Genomic DNA, 22,176 nt, shown 5'->3' with positions numbered 1-22,176 from the left:
TTTACTTATTTACACATACAAGTTTATTATTCCTACTTTTAGAATAGAAGTTTTTAAAGCTTGGACTGTAGCCATTTGAAAGCAGTTTACGTACGATAAAATCAGACATGCAAACATATCTATACACTTTCCCCTATCTTCCACCGCCTCAGTCACTCATCTGAGTCCCAGTCCACTGTGATCATCTTATTCCTCAACTCATTCTATGGCTACTATCTAATCTGGGAAAAGAACTGGAAGAGAAACCGTCAGAATGCTGAATGAAGCAGGAAATAAGCAGCTTTATGTCCAACCACTACAGCAATCTTATGAGCTGTGCAGTCCCAAACTGTTTTAAAAATTTCTAATAGTGAAATAAAAAATAAGGCCCTAACTCAACATAATGAAGCAAATGTCTAACTTTAAGGGCTTGGGTAATCTCTTTGACCACGCAAATGCTTAACATTAGCCACGTGCTTTATTACTTTGCTGAATTGGGGCCTATTCAAAAGTGTTTGCATAATATTATCAATGAAATGACTATTTAAAGCAACCACTCCTGCGTGTTGCATGTATCCTACTTGATAACATGGTTACATTAGAAGCAGAATATTTTTTTCTGGTATATGATTAAAATTTGAATAAAAAATGACCCTACGTCTCTTAGTTGATTTAATTTTTGCAGCTTTCCATACCAAAAGCAATTCTATAAAATTAAAACAACAATAATAACAGAAGCATTTGAATTTCAAAGCTCTCCCCTGATTCTACCAGGGTTTCTGTTGCAGAGCTGAAGAAGAATAAACATATTGAATTATGTGGGTTAGGTCACATTATGAGATGCACGCACAGAAGAGATATTCTGTGAATTGCATGGATCTTTCTATTTCAACACAGAAAAGAGAAGGGTTGCTCACCTTCACAACACCATCCTCCAGCTCACAGTACTATGTGGATTGCTCCAGGCTGAGTTTGGGATGTGTATATGTTGGGGAATATTCAGCAGACACTACCAGATCCTATTAAATGAACCCCTTACCAACACAGTGGGAAGTCAAGGATAATTTAATATAGCCTAGCATAGGTGTCGACTCCATGGGTGCTCTGGGGCTGAAGCACCCACGGGGAAAAATTGGTGGGTGCTCTGCACCCACCAGCAGCTCCCCGACCTGCCCCAGCCCACACCCACTTCCTCCCCCTCCCCTGAGCGCCCTGCCGCATCCTGCTTCTCCCCCCTCCCTCCCAGCTCTTGCGCTGTGAAACAGCTATTTTGTGCGGCAAGCACTGGGAGGGACGGGGGAAGAGGAGGAGCGCAGTATGCTTAAGGAAGAGGTGGGGCTGGGGTGGGTATTTGGGGAGGGGTCCAATAGGGGCAGGAGGAGGTGGAGTTGGGCAGAGCCGGGGGCGGGAGGGCATGAGCACCCACCGGCGCCAAGGAAAGCTGGCGCCTGTAGAACCTAGGTCTGTCAGGAGGGATCCTGGGGCTGTAGCCAGAAGGGGAGGGAAGCCCCAGAATGCTGACAAAAATTTGTAAAATATGGCATGGCACCTGAATGGCTTTCCACCAGGATGGATCTCAAGCAAATTCCTCAAGCAAATCCTTGCAGATTTCAAGAGATCCAGAGAGGATGAAGTGCAAACCTGCTGACTGTGCCAGAAGATCTGGGGAAAACTCTGCAAAGGAGTGTGTCATAAATATAAAGGGAAGGGTAACCACCTTTCTGTATACAGAACTATAAAATCCCTCCTGGCCAGAGGCAAAACCCTTTCACCTGTAAAGGGTTAAGAAGCTAGGATAACCTCACTGGCACCTGACCAAAATGACCAATGAGGAGAGAAGATACTTTCAAAGCTGGAGGGCAGTGGTGTGTGTGTGTGTGTGCGGGCCGGGCGGGGGGGAACAAAGGGTCTGTCTGTCTGTGTGATGCTTTTGCCAGGACCAGGTCAGGAATGCTCTTCAGAAATCCTGTAAAAAGTTAGTAAGCAATCTAGTTAGAAATACGTTAGATTTCCTTTTGTTAAATGGCTGGTAAAATAGGGTGTGCTGAATGAAATATATATTCCTATTTTTGTGTCTTTTTGTAACTTAAGGTTTTGCTAGAGGGATCCTCTATGTTTTGAATCTGATTACCCTGTAAGGTATTTACCATCCAGATTTTACAGAGGTGATTCTTTTACTTTTTCTTTAATTAAAATTCTTCTTTTAAGATCCTGATTGCTTTTTCATTGTTCTTAAGATCCAAAGGTTTGGGTCTGTGTTCACCTATGCAAATTGGTGAGGATTTTTATGAAGCCTTCCCCAGGAAAGGGGGTGTAGGGCTTGGGGGGAAATTTTGGGGGAAGATGTCTCCAAGTGGGCTCTTTCCCTGTTCTTTGTTTAACATGCTTGGTGGTGGCAGCATAGGATTCAAGGACAGGGCAAAGTTTGTACCTTGAGGAAGTTTTTAACCTAAGATGGTAAGAATAAGCTTAGGGGGGTCTTTCATGCAGGTCCCCACATCTGTACCCTAGAGTTCAGAGTGGGGAAGGAACCTTGACCAATTTGCATAGGTGAACACAGACCCAAACCCTTGGATCTTAAGAACAATGAAAAAGCAATCAGGATCTTAAAAGAAGAATTTTAATTAAAGAAAAAGTAAAAGAATCAGCTCTGTAAAATCTGGATGGTAAATACCTTACAGGGTAATCAGATTCAAAACATAGAGAATCCCTCTAGGCAAAACCTTATGTTACAAAAAGACACAAAAACAGGAATATACATTCCATTCAGCACAACCTATTTTACCAGCCATTTAACAAAAGGAAATCTAACGCATTTCTAACTAGATTGCTGACTAACTTTTTATAGGAGTTCTGAAGAGCATTCCTGACCTGGTCCTGGCAAAAGCATCACACAGACAGACAGACCCTTTGTCCCCCCCTCCCCCGCACACACACACACACACACACACCACTGCCCTCCAGCTTTGAAAGTATCTTGTCTCCTCATTGGTCATTTTGGTCAGGTGCCAGCGAGGTTATCCTAGCTTCTTAACCCTTTACAGGTGAAAGGGTTTTGCCTCTGGCAAGGAGGGATTTTATAGTTCTGTATACAGAAAGGTGGTTACCCTTATATTACCCTTATATTTATGACAGAGTGTCACAGAGTTTTCCTCACAGGGAGGGAGCAATCTGGCCCTTTACAAACATAACAAAACCATCATTTAACAATGTTACGAAAAAATACATGGTTGGAAGAATATAACACAGGATGTAAAAGGGAATGTTCAAGCTGGTCCACAGATATGTTGGACGGCAGAATAACCACAATCAATCCTACATTGTATTGTGTTTTTTTTCTTTTGCTGTTTTTTAGTGCTAGATATCTCCTATTTTCTGCTTTACAGTCCTGTGAGCATGGTTTTATTACACTGTTACTATAAAATAATATATATTTTATTTAGTTCTTATTTTATCTCATCATTCTTGTACAGGTGACAGATAGTATGACTGGAAGGGCTGGCAGGATTTGCACGTACCCTTTTATACAATTGAATAATACAGACTCTGCATCAAGGCAGTAATATATAGGACAGTCCAATTAACACAATGCACCACGAAATAATATACAACAAAATATTAAAAGTTTTTTCCTTTGTTTACACACAATATCATTGAATGCGCTTTTTAGAGAGAGGTCCTAATCATTACCTTTACGTCATTATAGTGCAGATCCTCCAATAAGTAGAGATTTACAGTCTACTGAGTCTTCATGAAGATTTGTTGGCTTAACAGGGGAACTACATGGATGGAACAGTCCATCCATGCACTAAAAATTGAAGGGCTTGGGTCAGTGTTATGAGTCTCTGTAGCAGACAGAGTGAAAGTCTCTTAAAAAGGGTACTGCTACTTTTTAAAAAGCAATTAAAAATAATCAAAAATGTTTGTATTGGAAGTAGGAAAGTTTCCTTACTAAGGAGGCTATAGGATGATTCAGTCATGAAGCAGCCCCCAGCCAAATTCATTAACTATCTAACATTTTCTTATTAACCTAAAGGCCAACAAAAACAAATAATTCAAGAATGCCCATAAAATAATAATGGAAAACAAGAACAATCATAGTAATAAAGAATGTGAAAACAGATATAATTGTCCAGTCAAAGACAAAATATCACGCAATCAAGTAAGAAGAAGAAATAATTTCATAAGGAGAGTCTGTGAAAGGAAGCAATGTTGGGCCTTGCTTAGTGATTCATTTTGTCACCTTTCGTGAAACATGAATTACTGCTAAATGGCAATATTGGCAATTACATACTACATGGAAAGAGTATTTTATTTTTAAAAAATGGGCCTACTGCAATTAAGGAAATTTCTTATGTATATAACTGTAAAATAGATTCTTGTAACAGTAAGTAGCAAGTGACAATTTGTATACAGCATTAACATGAACATTCTTTTGATTTGCTTGGATTCCCCTGCTTCCATGACTGTGTGATGACTTGGCAGCAAGAAACAAGTGACTTCATTAATCTTTGCAAAAGTTCATTATATCAGTGTTAAGGGAAATACCCACAAGTAATATAGCTGGTTTGAGTGGAAGACTGAATCCAGTTATTTGAAAAATTCTGATTTTGACCAATCATCAAATATTAGAAATATAAGGGTAAGACTAATAAAGATGTAATGAAGAAGCCTATGCAATACAGTTCTTTCAGCACTCAGGAGACAAGATATAGTTAATTTTATTTAATTTACTAGGAGTAGAGTATAATCTAAAAAGTAATTTTGGTTGAAACTCCTGTCTTACAAGAGATGTGGAGCAAATGCTATTGCAATCAGAATCTGAAATATTTAATTGCAGGTCCCTGTATTCTAGATATTTAACCTCTGTCTTTTTTTATTGTTCCTCAGAGATCTAGTCACCTTGTAAACTCTTCATTCATCCTTCACCAAAAAGATATTCTCTGATTTCCTTTGTGAGTTACAGTGCAATGCACTGAGATGTGTGTGTGGTGTTTTATTATTTTTTTAATGCGTTATGAAGTATCTTGCTTGAATGTAGTGAAACAAAGAGCAAGTACCACCCATCATTTCCCAGATATGAGGGATTATTCTTAAGGATCCATTCAGAAAAAGGTGTCTGTAACAGATGCTATTCTGATAGTGTGGCATACTTGTCATAAATATAAAGAGAAGGGTAACCACTTTTCTGTATACAGAACTATAAAATCCCTCCTGGCCAGAGGCAAAACCCTTTCACCTGTAAAGCGTTAAGAAGCAAGGATAACCTCGCTAGCACCTGACCAAAATGACCAATGAGGAGACAAGTTACTTTCAAAGCTGGAGTGGGGGGGGACAAAGGGTCTGTCTGTCCATGTGATGCTTTTGCCAGGACCAGGTCAGAAATGCTCTTCAGAACTCCTGTAAAAAGTTAGTAAGCAATCTAGTTAGAAATGCGTTAGATTTCCTTTTGTTAAATGGTTGGTAAAATAGATTGTGCTGAATGGAATATATATTCCTATTTTTGTGTCTTTTTGTAACTTAAGGTTTTGCCTAGAGGGATTCTCTGTTTTGATTCTGATTACCTTGTAAGGTATTTACCATCCAGATTTTACAGAGGTGATTCTTTTACTTTTTCTTTAATTAAATTTCTTCTTTTAAGATCCTGATTGCTTTTTCATTGTTCTTAAGATCCAAAGGTTTGGGTCTGTGTTCACCCATGCAAATTGGTGAGGATTTTTATGAAGCCTTCCGCAGGAAAGGGGTTGGGGGGATATTTGGGGGGGAAGACATCTCCAAGTGGGCTCTTTCTCTGTTCTTTGTTTAACACGCTTGGCTAAACAACATAGGGTTCAAGGACAAGGCAATGGTTGTACCTGGAGAAAGTTTTTAACCTAAACTGGTAAGAATAAGTTTAGGGGGTCTTTCATGCAGGTCCCCACATCTGTACCCTAGAGTTCAGAGTGGAGAAGGAACCTTAATAATACTAAAATTGGGAGCAAAATTATTTGTTAATAAAATTTTCATTTTCAATTAGGATAAAAGGGAAAAAACCCTTAGACTATCATTATTAGTATCTATTTGTAATCCAGTAGTGTCTACAGGAACACGTAGTCCCTGTGGCTATTATTCTGCAAGCTATAGCCCCGATCCTGTAAACATTTATGCATGTTTTAAACTTCATACATGTACATGGACCCATTGAGTGAATAGGGCTACTCATGAGTTTACAGCTAATCACATGTTTAAGTCTTTGTAAATTTGGGGACAAAGAACATATCATTTACATTATACCAAAAAGAACCAGCATCAGTATACAGTATATAAGTGAGTATACAAATGTGTGAGTATACAGTTTAACTCTAGCAGAGTCTACTGGGATTGTATGCATATGAAACCATTTAAGGGCCTGATCCAACATCTACTGATGGCAATGGATCATACCTTCAGGACTCAGCAGTCCAGAGACTCACTGATTGAATATTGATGGGATGCATTTAGGCTGCAGTTCAGCAAAGGATTTAAGCACATACTTAAATCTATCCATATTAAGTATTTAAAAAACCTGATTAAAGATCATAACTAATAGAGAAAAGTATAATTTGAACTGTATTTTAACCCATTTAAATGTTGTATGCATGCACTCATATTACCCAGTAATCCAATTCTCTATGTAAGTAGCCTACCCTCATCATTACTGACCACTCCCCCAATCTTTGCATCATTTGAAAACTTTACCAAAATTATTGTACATTCCTTCCAGATCATTGATAAAATATTGAATAACATTCAAAAACAATTTCTTGCAGGACTCTACTAGAGACATTCCCATTGGATTGCAATTTCCTATTAACAATTATGTTTTGAGATCTATCAGTTAACCAGTTTTTAATCCATTTAATATGTGTTATATTAATCACATGACTGATTTGGAGGGCTCCACTTGCAATTGCCTGGCCAGTATGACCTCAGGACTGGTAATCAGAAGCGGTTAATCTCATTTTATTCAGCAACAACAACAAAAGCAGGTTAGAATGATATTCCTAAGCAAGCACTAACTTACGGAACACATCAATGCCACTGGAAATAGAAATATGAGAGAATAAACTTACTCACTTAGAGATAAGGATATAATCTTAATGACTCCTAGACTGAAGTTGGATATACTTTCTTCTTTTTAAGAATGCATGCATTAAATAGATGTTTAAAACAGAATATCATAAAATGAGATTAAAACTATAAAATGTAATAAAAATTTAATCTATTCTTCTGCAAGCAGATAACTATAGTACTCATGAAGTACAGTATTATGTTTAGTAAGTATTTCTCCAGAATTATAATATTACTAGTCAGAGACTATTTCAGATGACCTCATCATTATCTGGAGTCCTGGCAGAACACATATAGTTGTTCACAATTTCACTGTTCACACCACTTTGGAATTGCTGTAACCACAATCAAGTGTTTCTGTAAACACATTTTGGTGCAATGTTAATCTGTATTCTATTGCTCTACAGTCCTGCAGGATTGCACTTTGCCAGGAGACGTGGAAAGTTCATTACTTAATTAAGTGCCCCCAGTCCAATCTTGTTTGAGGCCTCTTGATGTTTTCATAATTTTATTAATAATATCACAACATAAGGATAAAAAATGTGGAAGACACATTCTCTCTCCATCATTTACATTTTTCAGAAACATCAAAGGGAAACAAAAGCTCGTTGCAAATGCATTCAAAATCCCTGTTGAAGCTGGCATTGTTATTGATATAAATATTTTTGGAGTTTCTTATCCATGATTTTTTTTCTGAAAAAGAAGAAGAGTGCAGCTGTATTTTACTAAATGCATGAATTAAAAAGATGTTTTAAATGCAGTAAGCAGCATCTCTAAAAATTCAGAAATAACACACACGGTACAGTAAATGTTACTGAAAACCAAATATGTTCAATCATTAGACTTTGCTACAAAGTTGGTAGATTTTACTAACATTGTAGTTGCTGCTCCACCTCCTTGTCCTCCCCCACTTCCCCAGTTATCACCACTTGCAACCATTTGTACATGTAGATAAATCTCTTGCAAAGTGCTACAGTCACATTGGTTCCATAGCTTTAAATAATTCCTCCAGAGGGATCGTAGCCTCAGTCCTAACGTTGAGTATTGAATTATGCCAATCTATCTCAATGGTATCTGGATTTGGCAATCTAAAAAGAGATAATACAAATAGTTAGCTGCTGAATCCAGAAACTCTCCACAGCTTTCTGTCTGCAAGAGATTCATTCTCTGGTGTCTGCCCCTCCTCTCTCTCATCTTTTACCAAGAAGATGACAACTTCACTTCCCACCACTTCTGTCCAAGTCCCTATTATGGGAAGAAGTAAATCTACTCATTTCTGTTGTAATAAATGCAGATACAGCAAAATGTCTCAGACGTTACCTACAAATACAAAGCAAAAAATAAATAAGTAAATACAGTGTTACTATCCCAGAATATACTAAAAGTGCATTACATATCAAAGTGTTAAATAGTGCCTAGTTCAATCTTATGCAAGACCTGCATAAAAACTAGTATAACTCATTCTCTCTCCACCATTTACCTTGTCCAGAAACTACTTTTAAACATCAAGGAAAAACAAAAGAGCATTTTATTTACATTTTTATTTGACTTTTAATAGCCCATAGTATATTTTACAACCATATGCTAAAGTACAATAACAAAATAATTATTTCCTTAAAACATACGCAATATTTCAGAGCTGCAATACGATGTGTATGGAGGTAATTAGAGTATTTTTAATATAAATTTTCTGTTAGACTCCCAGACTTGTTATTTTTTATTTCTTTTTTTAATAATGTTTTCCACTTTGTAGGCCTATTTCTGATATTTATCTAGGTTTTTATGTTTTTGTGACAGAGGGGGAATATGTCTGTATCAAATTCTGAACTCCATCTTGGTTTGTGAACACCATTTTTGTTTCGTGTCTTCCATTTTTTGTAATAACTGCCAGATTGTGTTCTTGTGTGGTAAAACAAGCCTGGCATTCACAAGGCATTCCAGACATTGCCCTGTTCAGAAGAAGTGTGAGATACTGTGGAAAAGATTTTCAATGAGAGAGCTACCAAGGTCCATGAACTCTCATTGTCTCTCAACTACCAGCCCATCCACTAGAAAAGTTAACTGTCTACACAAAGTCTGTCTGGTGAAAGGGACTAGAGTTCCTCAACCTGGGCACATGACCAAATGAGTTAGAAGCTAAATTTAAGGGGGAATTTTCTCTGTGAAAATGCGGGGGTGCAAGGCATCCACTGCCACATACCAGAAGAAAGACAGAGGGTAGGAGTGGTCTGCCTTACCTGAAACACTGATGGGACACCAAACACACAGAAGAGGTCAGATCAGATGTAGGGGGAGTTATGTTAGGATTGTTTGTTGTTTTTTTCAAATATTTGTAACTCTAGCACTTTCAAAAGTAAAAGTGACTTTGTGATTAAGAAATTCCTTTGCTGTGCTTGCTTGCCACATATTCCCTGAAGGTCAGAGGGCTCATGGGGAGGTGGAGATATGAGACAGCATGTACAAGCAACTGGAAGCCCACGAGGACTGAGGCTTTTGTTCCAGGATAAGATCGCTGGTCTGCAGAGCCCCATGTCTCAAGGAATGGGTACAGACATGACATCTGCACCTGGGACTGTACCTTAGAGACCCGTAGCTCAGAGGAGTGACCCAGTTTGACCTAGTCCTAATTGGTTTAGGAGCATGTGGGATCCAGCAGTTGAGTCCATTCACAACAGACCGCTGTCCGCCCAGAGAAGAGGACCGGGCTAGATTGTGACAGACATCATAGAATGGGTTAATTTACAAAATGATCTGAACACAGCGTTTTTGGTGACTCACTTTTGATGCAGCATGACACAAGGCATCATGGTGGAGTGTGGGTGTATAAGAAGGAAAAGCTTTTCTTGGCATGGAGTTAAAGCTCCAGAGTTATTACAACTTTAAATGTTATTTAAATCTTATTTGTATAATGATATAAAGACACAAGGAAAAATGAACAAAATTACAAAAAACAAAAACAAAAATTGGCTTCCTAGTGAGAGGGTGTTTCCCTCACATCTGATCATATTTATGGCCAGAGAGAAAAATACTTAAAAATTTTAGAAAAGAAATATATGGGGCCAAATTCAGACATGATGTGTGTGTATGGGGGTGGAGGGGAGCTGTAAGATGTACAAACATTGAGTGGAGGTCTAGAGGTGAAATCCATTGACTTCAAAGGAACCAGGATTTAATTATGCAGCTGTAACACACACATTTGGAAACTCAGAAGAAGATTTAATTCTACCAACCTAGATGCGCTTCTGAATTTGGCCTAAGGAATTCACAAACCTTTCCAGCTGCTTGTAAAGATGCTTGCATTCCATTAAGTGCCTGTGAAATATATGCAGGCTTCTTAAAGTGTCAAAAGAAGGTCACTGAAGGTAAGTCTGCTGCCCCTCTGGTCACCAAGGTCACCAAAGAACAAAATGATGCACAAAAAAGGGCGTTTAGCTAAACTTCATATATATGCTATTCCCTGGTCCCTCCTAGCTGGCAATCAAAAGTTGTGGCCTCATGTGATTATTGTGTGTGGTGTTCTTTCCTGTGGAGCAAAACCAAACTGTGTTCCTATTCCCTTAAACTGATAATGGCCTTGATTGTGAGGCAGATAAATGAAGGTACAAGTGCTCATAAAGTAGATCATTTATCTTGCTCCTATTCAGTCTGTGCATAGACAGTAGTACCAGAAATTGACACAGTGTCTTTATGACCTCCACAAGCTGCAAATTCATATTAGCAGAGTACACGCAGGCATAAAGAAGTGTCAGGAGACAAGTACATAGTTATTTCAATATTGACCCTAGCTTTTGCAGAAATTACAGTACAGTTTGTGTTAGACACACAACAACTTTAATGTAAAAATGGCAATTATAAGTGAAAATGAGCTACAGTATCCAGGTTCTCTACTAATAATCATATTAATAACTCATGTTACAGATATAAGGAGGCATTAAATGAAGGAAGAAAAAGTGATGTCAGTCTCCAAAAAATCACCTCTCCACATCCATGTTTCTGTCATTCTCCATTATTCTCCACATCTTTTCATGCTTCTCTCCTAAAAATAAAGTTAGATTGTAGGTCATATGGATTTTCTGAAGCTTATCTACTGTGATGCTACTCTGGTGGCTATCTCCAAGGCAGAGGTTTGGTACAAACTTCATGTAAATAGGGACATCTGGATTATATGTGGGAAATCCTCCTGTGATAATCCTCATTTCACTGTTCTTGATTTGGTTTATACTTAGACAAATTTATGTCCTGAATTAGCCCTCCATAACTGTGGCTGGTCTCTGCATCAAGGGCTACCACTGAATCCATCTAGCCCATAGATTAGCTCCAGACTATGTTCCTTCCCTGGTATTGTTTCAGCAGCTATTAAATTATTACACTACTATTATGGATTTAAAGACCACATTTTTTTATACTCCTATTGTTTCCACATCCTTCTTTCTAACTTCAAACCCATTCCTAAATCCCTGTGTAAGAGCATCCAAACTGAATGGAAGGATTCCTTTCAGAGTTCCGCAGAGCCAATTCTTGATCAGGTGTGTTAAGTGATTGAACTTCAAAATCCGTCTCCTGCAGCTGCATGTGTTTTCTCAATAGGACTCTGCACCATGGGGCAGCTTCAGTTTCATAGTTTTTCTTTGTTTTTCCACTCACTTCTCTATACTTGACAGACTTTGTGAGAAGCCTTCCTTCCACCCCACCTTCACACACACATACCACAGCCTGCTATTGCTTCATTAACTTATATTACAGTTGGTATCCAGAGGGATACATTGGAGGGTATCTTTCTGAAAAATATGACTGTCTCTTTACGATTTGGCTTGCTCCTCTTTTCCCATCCATCATATTTTGGTCTATATTTGAATATTATGTAGCACATTTTCAGTATAGGAGAAAATAATTACAGTTGTCTAGATGTTTCAAAAGACATGTCCTATTTCTGCATACACAGAAATCCCTTAATGGAAAACAGAATAAAATGCATAATAAAGCTCTGATGAGCAAGATATTAGATATTGACTTTATTAAGTCTGGAGAACTGGGGTGGCAGGTTGGAGGAGGTTTTGCTTTGGTTTGCTGCAATGCTCAGTTGGATGTTAGCCATCAGTGAAGGAAAAAGGAATACCGTTCTGTGATACAATAGTGAGTGCCAACAGTGATTGCAACTTTTGTGTTTACTAGCTAAAAAGTCTGAGCACAATTTCTGAAAGGTGAAACTACAGAGCAAAATGATTTTCTACATTAGTAAATGCTTCTAATTTCAAAAGACAAGACAGTTTCTGAAATTTCCTAGGAAAGTCCCATTCAGTGCAATACAGAAAAAATGATGTAAAGGAGATTAAAAAAAAAGATCAGAGTATTATTTAAACACTAAGACATGACTATTCTAGGGGAAAAAATAGAAAGGTACTGACTTGAAGTGATATGAAGAAAGAGTTCATTGGCAGTAAAACCAAGACTAATATAAAAAGAAAGAATAAAATACTTAATTGCTCACTGAGGTCTGCGTTCAGCAATAGAATTGGCTTTCTGCTACTACTAGAAACCAAGGCTGGGCAGGTTTCTATAATAAATAATATCTACTCTTACATGGAGCTTTCCATCATTAGATCTCAAAGTGTTTCACAATCTTTAATGTATTTACCCTTACAAGATCCCTATGAGATATGGAAGTATTCTTATCACCATTTTACAGGGGGAAACTGAGGAATACAGAGTCTAAGGCACAGATCCACAGAGACTTAGGCATTATGACACTAAGCATCACAATGTCTAACTTTTAGGTGCCTAGAAAATTACTGGAACACCAAAGTGATCCACAGAGCCTGAGTTAGGTGCCTAGGCTCCCTACACAATGAATGGAGAGATAGGCACCTTAGAATATGATCCACAAAAACCAGCATACTAGGTAGGGACCTATGGTAATTAAGTTAGCCAGTGGTAGATGCCAATGAGTGAAGTGAATTCTAAGCCCTGCCTCTCTCACAGAGCCTGCGTATCTCTTCCTGTGATCTCCTCTCCCAGAATCCGATGACTAAAATGCCTAAGTCACTTCTTGTGAGAACAAGTTATGCACCTGTCTCACTCCACACAAAATTGTCAGGGGCAGGAGAGATGGGGAAAAGAGAAAGTGCCCTCTTAGCATCTTGAACTCAGAATGTGAGAGAATCCAATTAAATTCCCCCTCTACTTGAGAAGGAATTTGAACAGGGATCTGCCACCTCTCAGGGGAGTGCCTGAACCAGTGGACTATAAAGTGCTTCTAACTCTTTTGCTGACCCAATTAATATTTAATCATTCAATTATTTAATTAAAGTGGAATGATTTCAGTAGGAGAGATTGAGGGAGCCCTACATCAGAACATACCAGTGATGAGAGCATTCACATGAGAAGTAGCAAAGCCCTGTTCAAATTCTTTCTTCTCATCAGGCAGAGGGGAGAATTGAACTGGGGAGGCCTCCCACATTCCAGGTAAGTAACCCAGCCATTGGGTGAAAGGTTATGGAGTGGGACATCTATTCCCCTTCAGCCATTTTATGTGGAGGTAGGCAGCCTCTAAGAATACCTACTGGATTGGGCCCCACAGTCAAAATAGGCAGGCAAATTCCTTTCTTCCCCTAGTTTGTGGATTGCAATGGGGATTAGGCAGGACATAGGCATCTGGACACCTAGAGTGAGGAAGCTGTGCACATGTCCACAGACAGAAACTAGGTGCCAAGAGAGTTTAGGTGTTTACAGGGTTGAGTGACAGCTAAATGGGTGTATTGTGGATCACAATGGAGCCTAAAATGGGACTGATCTGTGGATCTGTGTCAGAATTACTTTCCCAAGGTCACACAAGAAGGCTAGAATGGAAAAGGGAATTGAACTTGGGTCTCCCAAATTAAAGGCTTGTGTCCTAACCTCTATAATTCATCCCAAACCTAATCTAGAAACACTAAACTCAATGGTAGGTGAATTTGCTCTGAGCAACAAAGAGGCTCATTCCATGTCCCTTTGTGATGATATATGAACTGAAGTGTTGGAAATAGCAGTCATGGAATGTCAGGGTAGCTCCAGAGTGAATGAAATGACCACTTCTTTCTGATTTGTCAGATGAATATACATTTTGAGACAGATCCTCAGCTTCTGCAAATTAATGTAATTCCACTGAGGTCAGTGAAGCTACATTGATTTACACCAGCTGAAGTTTTGACCCTTTTTAAAAAATATCAGCACGTAGAATCATAGAACCATAGAATATTGAGGGGGGGAGGGACCAACCCCCATCTAGGCCAACCCCCTGCTCAAAGCAGGACCAATCCCCAACTAAATCAACTTGCTCATCACTTAATTTGCTTAGTAATATGTGAGCATTATGTCATTTTAGGTATGGACACTTCTGACTAATTAGACTTTGTGAGCCTCAAGTTTAAAAAATGCCAGTGTTCAGAGCAATTATAATTAGCTCCAGCTCTTATTTGTTCTTTGCTTTTCTAATTCAACATAACTAAGGCCTGATCCTACAAATGCTGAGTACTTTCTACAAGCTGCTGATTACCTTCAGTTCTCTTTGACATGTCTTGCAGAACTGTGTCCATAATTAGGCAACTGTTTATTGTTATGAGTGTAATTCAGTTCCTTCAGTTACATTATGAAATTACCTAGAATAAGAAAGAACAGGAAACATGGCAAAATGAGAATCCCAAATCGACTACTTTCCAACAGTTTTTTTAATGGATATTTCAGGTAAAAAAATAAAAATAAAAAGGAGACTGTTAATACCAAAACATGATATTCAAGTGTCTATTGCCCAAGATTTTTAAAAAATGAGTACCTAGAATTAGGCTTTTAAATCCATAAATAAATGGCCTGTCCTTCAAAAATGCTGAGCAATGAGCAGCTATCACTGAGGCCAGTATGAGCTACTTGGTGCTGAGAATTTCTGATAATCAGGTCATGTATTTAGGCACATGATTATGGATTTAGGAGCTCCAATTTGGGTCACTATTTTTGTTTTTTTTTTTTAAATCCAACCCATTATGTGAATGTCTCCTGACATAAAGGTTGATGTTATAACAATATGGAGGTAATGGAAAATAAATGATCATGTGTCTGATTATACAGATGATTTCACAATGGCTTGTTTAAAAATTAGCACTTTCCCCAAAAGTGAGATTACAGAATATTAATTTCAATAATATTAAGATTAATTAAATATAAGAGTTCAGAGTTTATTAAATTCTATCATTTTACATCAGACTTAAAATATTTGTTGTCTTGAGACTGCTGGGTAATACATTTGTCTTAATTTTCTTGTCAAGCAATGCAATTGAAATGATCTTTAATTAATCTTTAATTAGCCAATTCACAATTTTCTACAGAAAAAAAATCCAGTCACATAAATATTCAAATATTATGGGAAGGATTACATTTAATAACCCTTAGACAATATACCTCTTCTTTTTCTAAACAGAAAACAAAAATATTTTGCTGCTTTATTTGCATTGAAGTTCGTTTTGATCCTGCTAAACTGGTGAAGTATCATTTGGAGGAGAAAAGCTTGAATTTTGCTAAAAAGTTAGCTATTATTTTCAGGATTAAACAGTATTTTGTACATGGATTGTGATGCACAAAGGTGAGCTTTGGTAAGTGAGCTTTGGTAAGTATCCGAGTGTGTGTGTTTGCTTGCTGAGGAAGTATCCGAGCGTGTGTTTGCTGGGAGGGCAGGGAGAGAGCCTGAGTGAGTGTCTGATTGACTGCTAGCCTGCAGGGGGCGGGCATTAGGGTGTCTGTGTTTTTGCGTCAGGGAAGCCTGGCTGTTTGAAAATAGCCAGAGCCTCGCGAACCAGCTGAGCGGCAGCGGAGCAGCGGGGACAGCAGAGCAGCTCACAGCAGGAGTTTGCCTGGGAGTTCGCCTGGAGTGAGCCCAGTGAGGCTTACATCTTGCCAACGTCTCTGAGGAAGCTCATAGTAGGTAGGTGATATGGAAGGGGGGGGTTCAGCTATTGTGACCTGCACTGGATGTGCCATGTTTGTCTTTCTTCCACAGGACAGAAGCGACTTTGTCTGTACAAAGTGCAAGCTGGTCTCCATATTGGAAGAGAAGATTGAAGGTCTGGAGCAACAGGTAACGACCCTGCGTTGTATACGAGAGACTGAGGATTTTCTGGACCAAACTCAGGATAGCCTTCTAGGGGCACAAAGCTCTAAAGATATAGAGCAGGTTGCACAGAGGAGCCAAGAGGCCAGTGAAGAAGCTTGGCAACATGTGACCTCCAGAAGAGGTAAGCGGAATGTCCGGGTTCCAGTAACACAGACACAGGTAACTAACCGCTTTCATGTTCTCTCCACAGGTACCAATGCGGAGAGTGGACCAGATGATATGTCTGGGGGGAGAAAGCAGAAGGAGACCCCGCTGGTTGGGAGGCATGAGATGCGATGTCTTGAGGTTGGGGGTTCCACGACCACCACTCCCAAGAGGAGAAGGCGGGTGGTGGTGGTCGGGGACTCTCTCCTCCGGGGGACTGAGTCATCTATCTGCCGCCCTGACCGGGAAAACCGAGAAGTCTGCTGCTTGCCAGGGGCTAAGATTCGTGATGTGACGGAGAGACTGCCGAGACTCATCAAGCCCTCGGATCGCTACCCCTTCCTGCTTCTCCACGTGGGCACCAATGATACTGCCAAGAATGACCTTGAGCGGATCACTGCGGACTACGTGGCTCTGGGAAGAAGGATAAAGGAGTTGGAGGCGCAAGTGGTGTTCTCGTCCATCCTCCCCGTGGAAGGAAAAGGCCTGGGTAGGGACCGTCGAATCGTGGAGGTCAACGAATGGCTACGCAGGTGGTGTCGGAGAGAAGGCTTTGGATTCTTTGACCATGGGATGGTGTTCCATGAAGGAGGAGTGCTGGGCAGAGACGGGCTCCATCTTACGAAGAGAGGGAAGAACATCTTTGCCAGCAGGCTGGCTAACCTAGTGAGGAGGGCTTTAAACTAGGTTCACCGGGGGAAGGAGACCAAAGCCCTGAGGTAAGTGGGAAAGCGGGATACCGGGAGGAAGCACAGGCAGGAATGTCTGAGAGGGGAGGGCTCCTGCCTCATACTGGGAATGAGGGGCGATCAACAGGTTATCTCAAGTGCTTATATACAAATGCACAAAGCCTTGGAAACAAGCAGGGAGAACTGGAGGTCCTGGTGATGTCAAGGAATTATGACGTGATTGGAATAACAGAGACTTGGTGGGATAACTCACATGACTGGAGTACAGTCATGGATGGTTATAAACTGTTCAGGAAGGACAGGCAGGGCAGAAAAGGTGGGGGAGTAGCACTGTATGTAAGGGAGCAGTATGACTGCTCAGAGCTCCGGTACGAAACTGTGGAAAAACCTGAGTGTCTCTGGATTAAGTTTAGAAGTGTGTGCAACAAGAGTGATGTCATGGTGGGAGTCTGCTATAGACCACCGGACCAGGGGGATGAGGTGGATGAGGCTTTCTTCCGGCAACTCACAGAAGCTACTAGATCGCATGCCCTGATTCTCATGGGTGACTTTAATTTTCCTGATATCTGCTGGGAGAGCAATACAGCGGTGCATAGACAATCCAGGAAGTTTTTGGAAAGCGTAGGGGACAATTTCCTGGTGCAAGTGCTAGGGGAGCCAACTAGGGGGAGCGCTTTTCTTGACCTGCTGCTCACAAACCGGGTAGAATTAGTGGGGGAAGCAAAAGTGGATGGGAATCTGGGAGGCAGTGACCATGAGTTGGTTGAGTTCAGGATCCTGACGCAGGGAAGAAAGGTAAGCAGCAGGATACGGACCCTGGACTTCAGGAAAGCAGACTTTGACTCCCTCAGGGAACAGATGGCCAGGATCCCCTGGGGGACTAACATGAAAGGGAAGGGAGTCCAGGAGTGCTGGCTGTATTTCAAGGAATCCCTGTTGAGGTTACAGGAACAAACCATCCCGATGAGTCGAAAGAATAGTAAATATGGCAGGCGACCAGCTTGGCTTAATGGTGAAATCCTAGCGGATCTTAAACATAAAAAAGAAGCTTACAAGAAGTGGAAAGTTGGACATATGACCAGGGAAGAGTATAAAAATATTGCTCGGGCATGTAGGAAAGATATCAGGAGGGCCAAATCGCACCTGGAGCTGCAGCTAGCAAGAGATGTCAAGAGTAACAAGAAGGGTTTCTTCAGGTATGTTGGCAACAAGAAGAAAGCCAAGGAAAGTGTGGGCCCCTTACTGAATGAGGGAGGCAAGCTAGTGACAGAGGATGTGGAAAAAGCTAATGTACTCAATGCTTTTTTTGCTTCTGTTTTCACTAACAAGGTCAGCTCCCAGACTGCTGTGCTGGGCAACACAAAATGGGGAAGAGATGGCCAGCCCTCTGTAGAGATAGAGGTGGTTAGGGACTATTTAGAAAAGCTGGACGTGCACAAGTCCATGGGGCCGGACGAATTGCATCCGAGAGTGCTGAAGGAATTGGCGGCTGTGATTGCAGAGCCCTTGGCCATTATCTTTGAAAACTCGTGGCGAACGGGGGAAGTCCCGGATGACTGGAAAAAGGCTAATGTAGTGCCCATCTTTAAAAAAGGGAAGAAGGAGGATCCTGGGAACTACAGGCTGGTCAGCCTCACCTCAGTCCCTGGAAAAATCATGGAGCAGGTCCTCAAAGAATCAATCCTGAAGCACTTAGAGGAGAGGAAAGTGATCAGGAACAGTCAGCATGGATTCACCAAGGGAAGGTCATGCCTGACTAATCTAATCGCCTTTTATGATGAGATTACTGGTTCTGTGGATGAAGGGAAAGCAGTGGATGTATTGTTTCTTGACTTTAGCAAAGCTTTTGACACGGTCTCCCACAGCATTCTTGTCAGCAAGTTAAGGAAGTATGGGCTGGATGAATGCACTATAAGGTGGGTAGAAAGCTGGCTAGATTGTCGGGCTCAACGGGTAGTGATCAATGGCTCCATGTCTAGTTGGCAGCCGGTGTCAAGTGGAGTGCCCCAGGGGTCGGTCCTGGGGCCCGTTTTGTTCAATATCTTCATAAATGATCTGGAGGATGGTGTGGATTGCACTCTCAGCAAATTTGCGGATGATACTAAACTGGGAGGAGTGGTAGATACGCTGGAGGGGAGGGATAGGATACAGAAGGACCTAGACAAATTGGAGGATTGGGCCAAAAGAAATCTAATGAGGTTCAATAAGGATAAGTGCAGGGTCCTGCACTTAGGATGGAAGAATCCAATGCACCGCTACAGACTAGGGACCGAATGGCTCGGCAGCAGTTCTGAGGAAAAGGACCTAGGGGTGACAGTGGACGAGAAGCTGGATATGAGTCAGCAGTGTGCCCTTGTTGCCAAGAAGGCCAATGGCATTTTGGGATGTATAAGTAGGGGCATAGCGAGCAGATCGAGGGACGTGATCGTTCCCCTCTATTCGACACTGGTGAGGCCTCATCTGGAGTACTGTGTCCAGTTTTGGGCCCCACACTACAGGAAGGATGTGGATAAATTGGAAAGAGTACAACGAAGGACAACGAAAATGATTAGGGGTCTAGAGCACATGACTTATGAGGAGAGGCTGAGGGAGCTGGGATTGTTTAGTCTGCAGAAGAGAAGAATGAGGGGGGATTTGATAGCTGCTTTCAACTACCTGAAAGGGGGTTTCAAAGAGGATGGCTCTAGACTGTTCTCAATGGTAGCAGATGACAGAACGAGGAGTAATGGTCTCAAGTTGCAATGGGGGAGGTTTAGATTGGATATTAGGAAAAACTTTTTCACTAAGAGGGTGGTGAAACACTGGAATGCGTTACCTAGGGAGGTGGTAGAATCTCCTTCCTTAGAGGTTTTTAAGGTCAGGCTTGACAAAGCCCTGGCTGGGATGATTTAACTGGGACTTGGTCCTGCTTTGAGCAGGGGGTTGGACTAGATGACCTTCTGGGGTCCCTTCCAACCCTGATATTCTATGATTCTATGATTCTATGTGCTGGTGAATGGTTAGCAAAACCTTTTTTATAGATTTCAGCAGAAAAAAAGAGCTTCTGTACAATAGATCACTGATTTCATATAAAAGAGCAGCTAGCAATAATTTCTACTCTTGATAGAGAGGCATGAGAAAGTCAGGGACAAACTCACTGAGTGTATTTGGATGGGAAGCATGTGTGTATTTAATAGGCTCAATGGAGGCACATAATTTGTTTTGATGATATAGGATATAGAAATATCTGAAAAGGTCTGACAGATATTCCAAGTAACTGTTTGACAGCCAAAGAGGATCTTTTACTATGTTATGAGATATTATATGGGACATAAACTCAAATGGCATATAATATAACATGCAACTGATTTCCCATGTTATGATGTGATATGTATCCCCACATGCTCACGAGCAATACATCCCCAGACTCATTTCCACCATTTAATTTTATGAGTATTTAAACTACCATAGGGAAAATAAGAGGGGTTTTATAAAAAAAATTACAATTTGTATTTTTTTTTAATCTGCTGCCACTGGTTACTTCTACAGGAATTATTAACAATTTTTAGCTAACAACACATCCTTCATTGCTGCATTTTACCACAAGTTATTGTTGACTACCTGTAATCTTGCAAAGGGAGTTGCACTTTGCTGTGTAGATGTGTTACTCCCATCACAATGTATTTTGTTTGTTTGTTTGGTGTCTTTCCCTGGGAGACTATATAATATGCTGGATATGATTCTTGGAAGACTTCTATGAAAATTCCAATGATATTTTGAAGGAGGTTCCCCAGCTTCCTGTCAAATAATTGCTGGTGGCACCACAACCTGAGGCTGTGGGGGAGAGGGGACAACAGGAGAGGGGCTGGGGGCTAGCCTCCCCGGCCAGGAGCACAAGGGCCTGGAAGGATGGTCCCGTGGGCTGGATGTGGCCCGTGGGCCATAGTTTGCCCACCTCTGTCCTAGAGAGTTAGATTCTATTCAATTTCACCCTCCTGAATTGCTTTTTCACAGGAAGGCTTGTCAGATGTTTTGAGACATATTATAAGCAGGGTTGGTAGCACTGCCAATTACTGACTTCCCAACACTTCTCATTATAAATCCCTGTTTTGAGTTGCTTATAACTTTGCCAAACTTTAACCATTTGAATTGAAATGGCTGAATGTTTTTGGAAAATTTCAGCTAGCATGGTTCAGCTAGCATGGTTCTGACAATGAGTTTAGGGAAAAGTGTTGCTTTACAATTTTTTTTTAATTGGCAAACTTTGCTATGACAAGCTCTAGCAACTCTATGCTCTGGAACAAGGATATGGATATTTATCTGAGGGTTGTCTTTGCATCAAGGAGGTGCATTTTGCTGTTCATGTGAAAATAGATCCAAATATGGCCAACATAAACCGTGGAAAAATCTTTGTTACCACATGGTTAAGTAGAGACTGATTTTTGCATCTAGAATTTCTGAAGATTCCATACCTATTGAGCATGCTCAAAACTCTCACCGCTCCTAATGCTGACCAAACTGCACATGCACCATCCCCTCAATGTGACTGAGCATCGTGACTCCATTCTCTCACAGTGCTGATATGTGGCAATACTGCACAAACACCTTTCCAACAGAACAACTGAGCAGGGTTTCTTCCGCCCAGGGCTACAGGAGCAAAGCTGGACTTTCCTTGGCTTCTGCAGGCCAACGTGGGGTTGGACACCAGAACTGAGAGCAGAGAACCTGTCTTTTATGATTGATCAAAGATACTTCTGATAGCACCCCCTTCCCAGGAGGAAGCTACCTGACTTAAATATACAGGTGATGAGACCCAGAGCTTGGAAGTTTGGAGGAGAGGGCGACTCCATCCCTCAGTCAATGCACAGGATGGCCTGTGCTCTAGGAATGAATGAATGTGTAATTGTCTGTAGAACTTCTGCTTCTGCTTCATTGATTGCAATGAAGCTGGAAGGTGGGTAGTGAACAAGGCAGGGGACTGCAGAAAGAGAAACTAAAGTCTCATGCTTAAGACAGTTGAATAGTGTCCTGGAGAATTAGATTCTATCCCTGCCAGAGAGATCCTAAATGTTTCTAGGTAAGCCACTTAAATCACACTCTTCACATGTAGTAACTAGTTGTTTTCTTCTCATTCTCTGGATACCTGATTTGGGACCCAGC

Source organism: Dermochelys coriacea, chromosome 1 (genome assembly GCF_009764565.3).
Source record: "Dermochelys coriacea isolate rDerCor1 chromosome 1, rDerCor1.pri.v4, whole genome shotgun sequence".
In the NCBI taxonomy this organism is placed as follows: Eukaryota; Metazoa; Chordata; order Testudines; family Dermochelyidae; genus Dermochelys; species Dermochelys coriacea.
Note: the sequence above shows the minus strand (reverse complement) of the source record.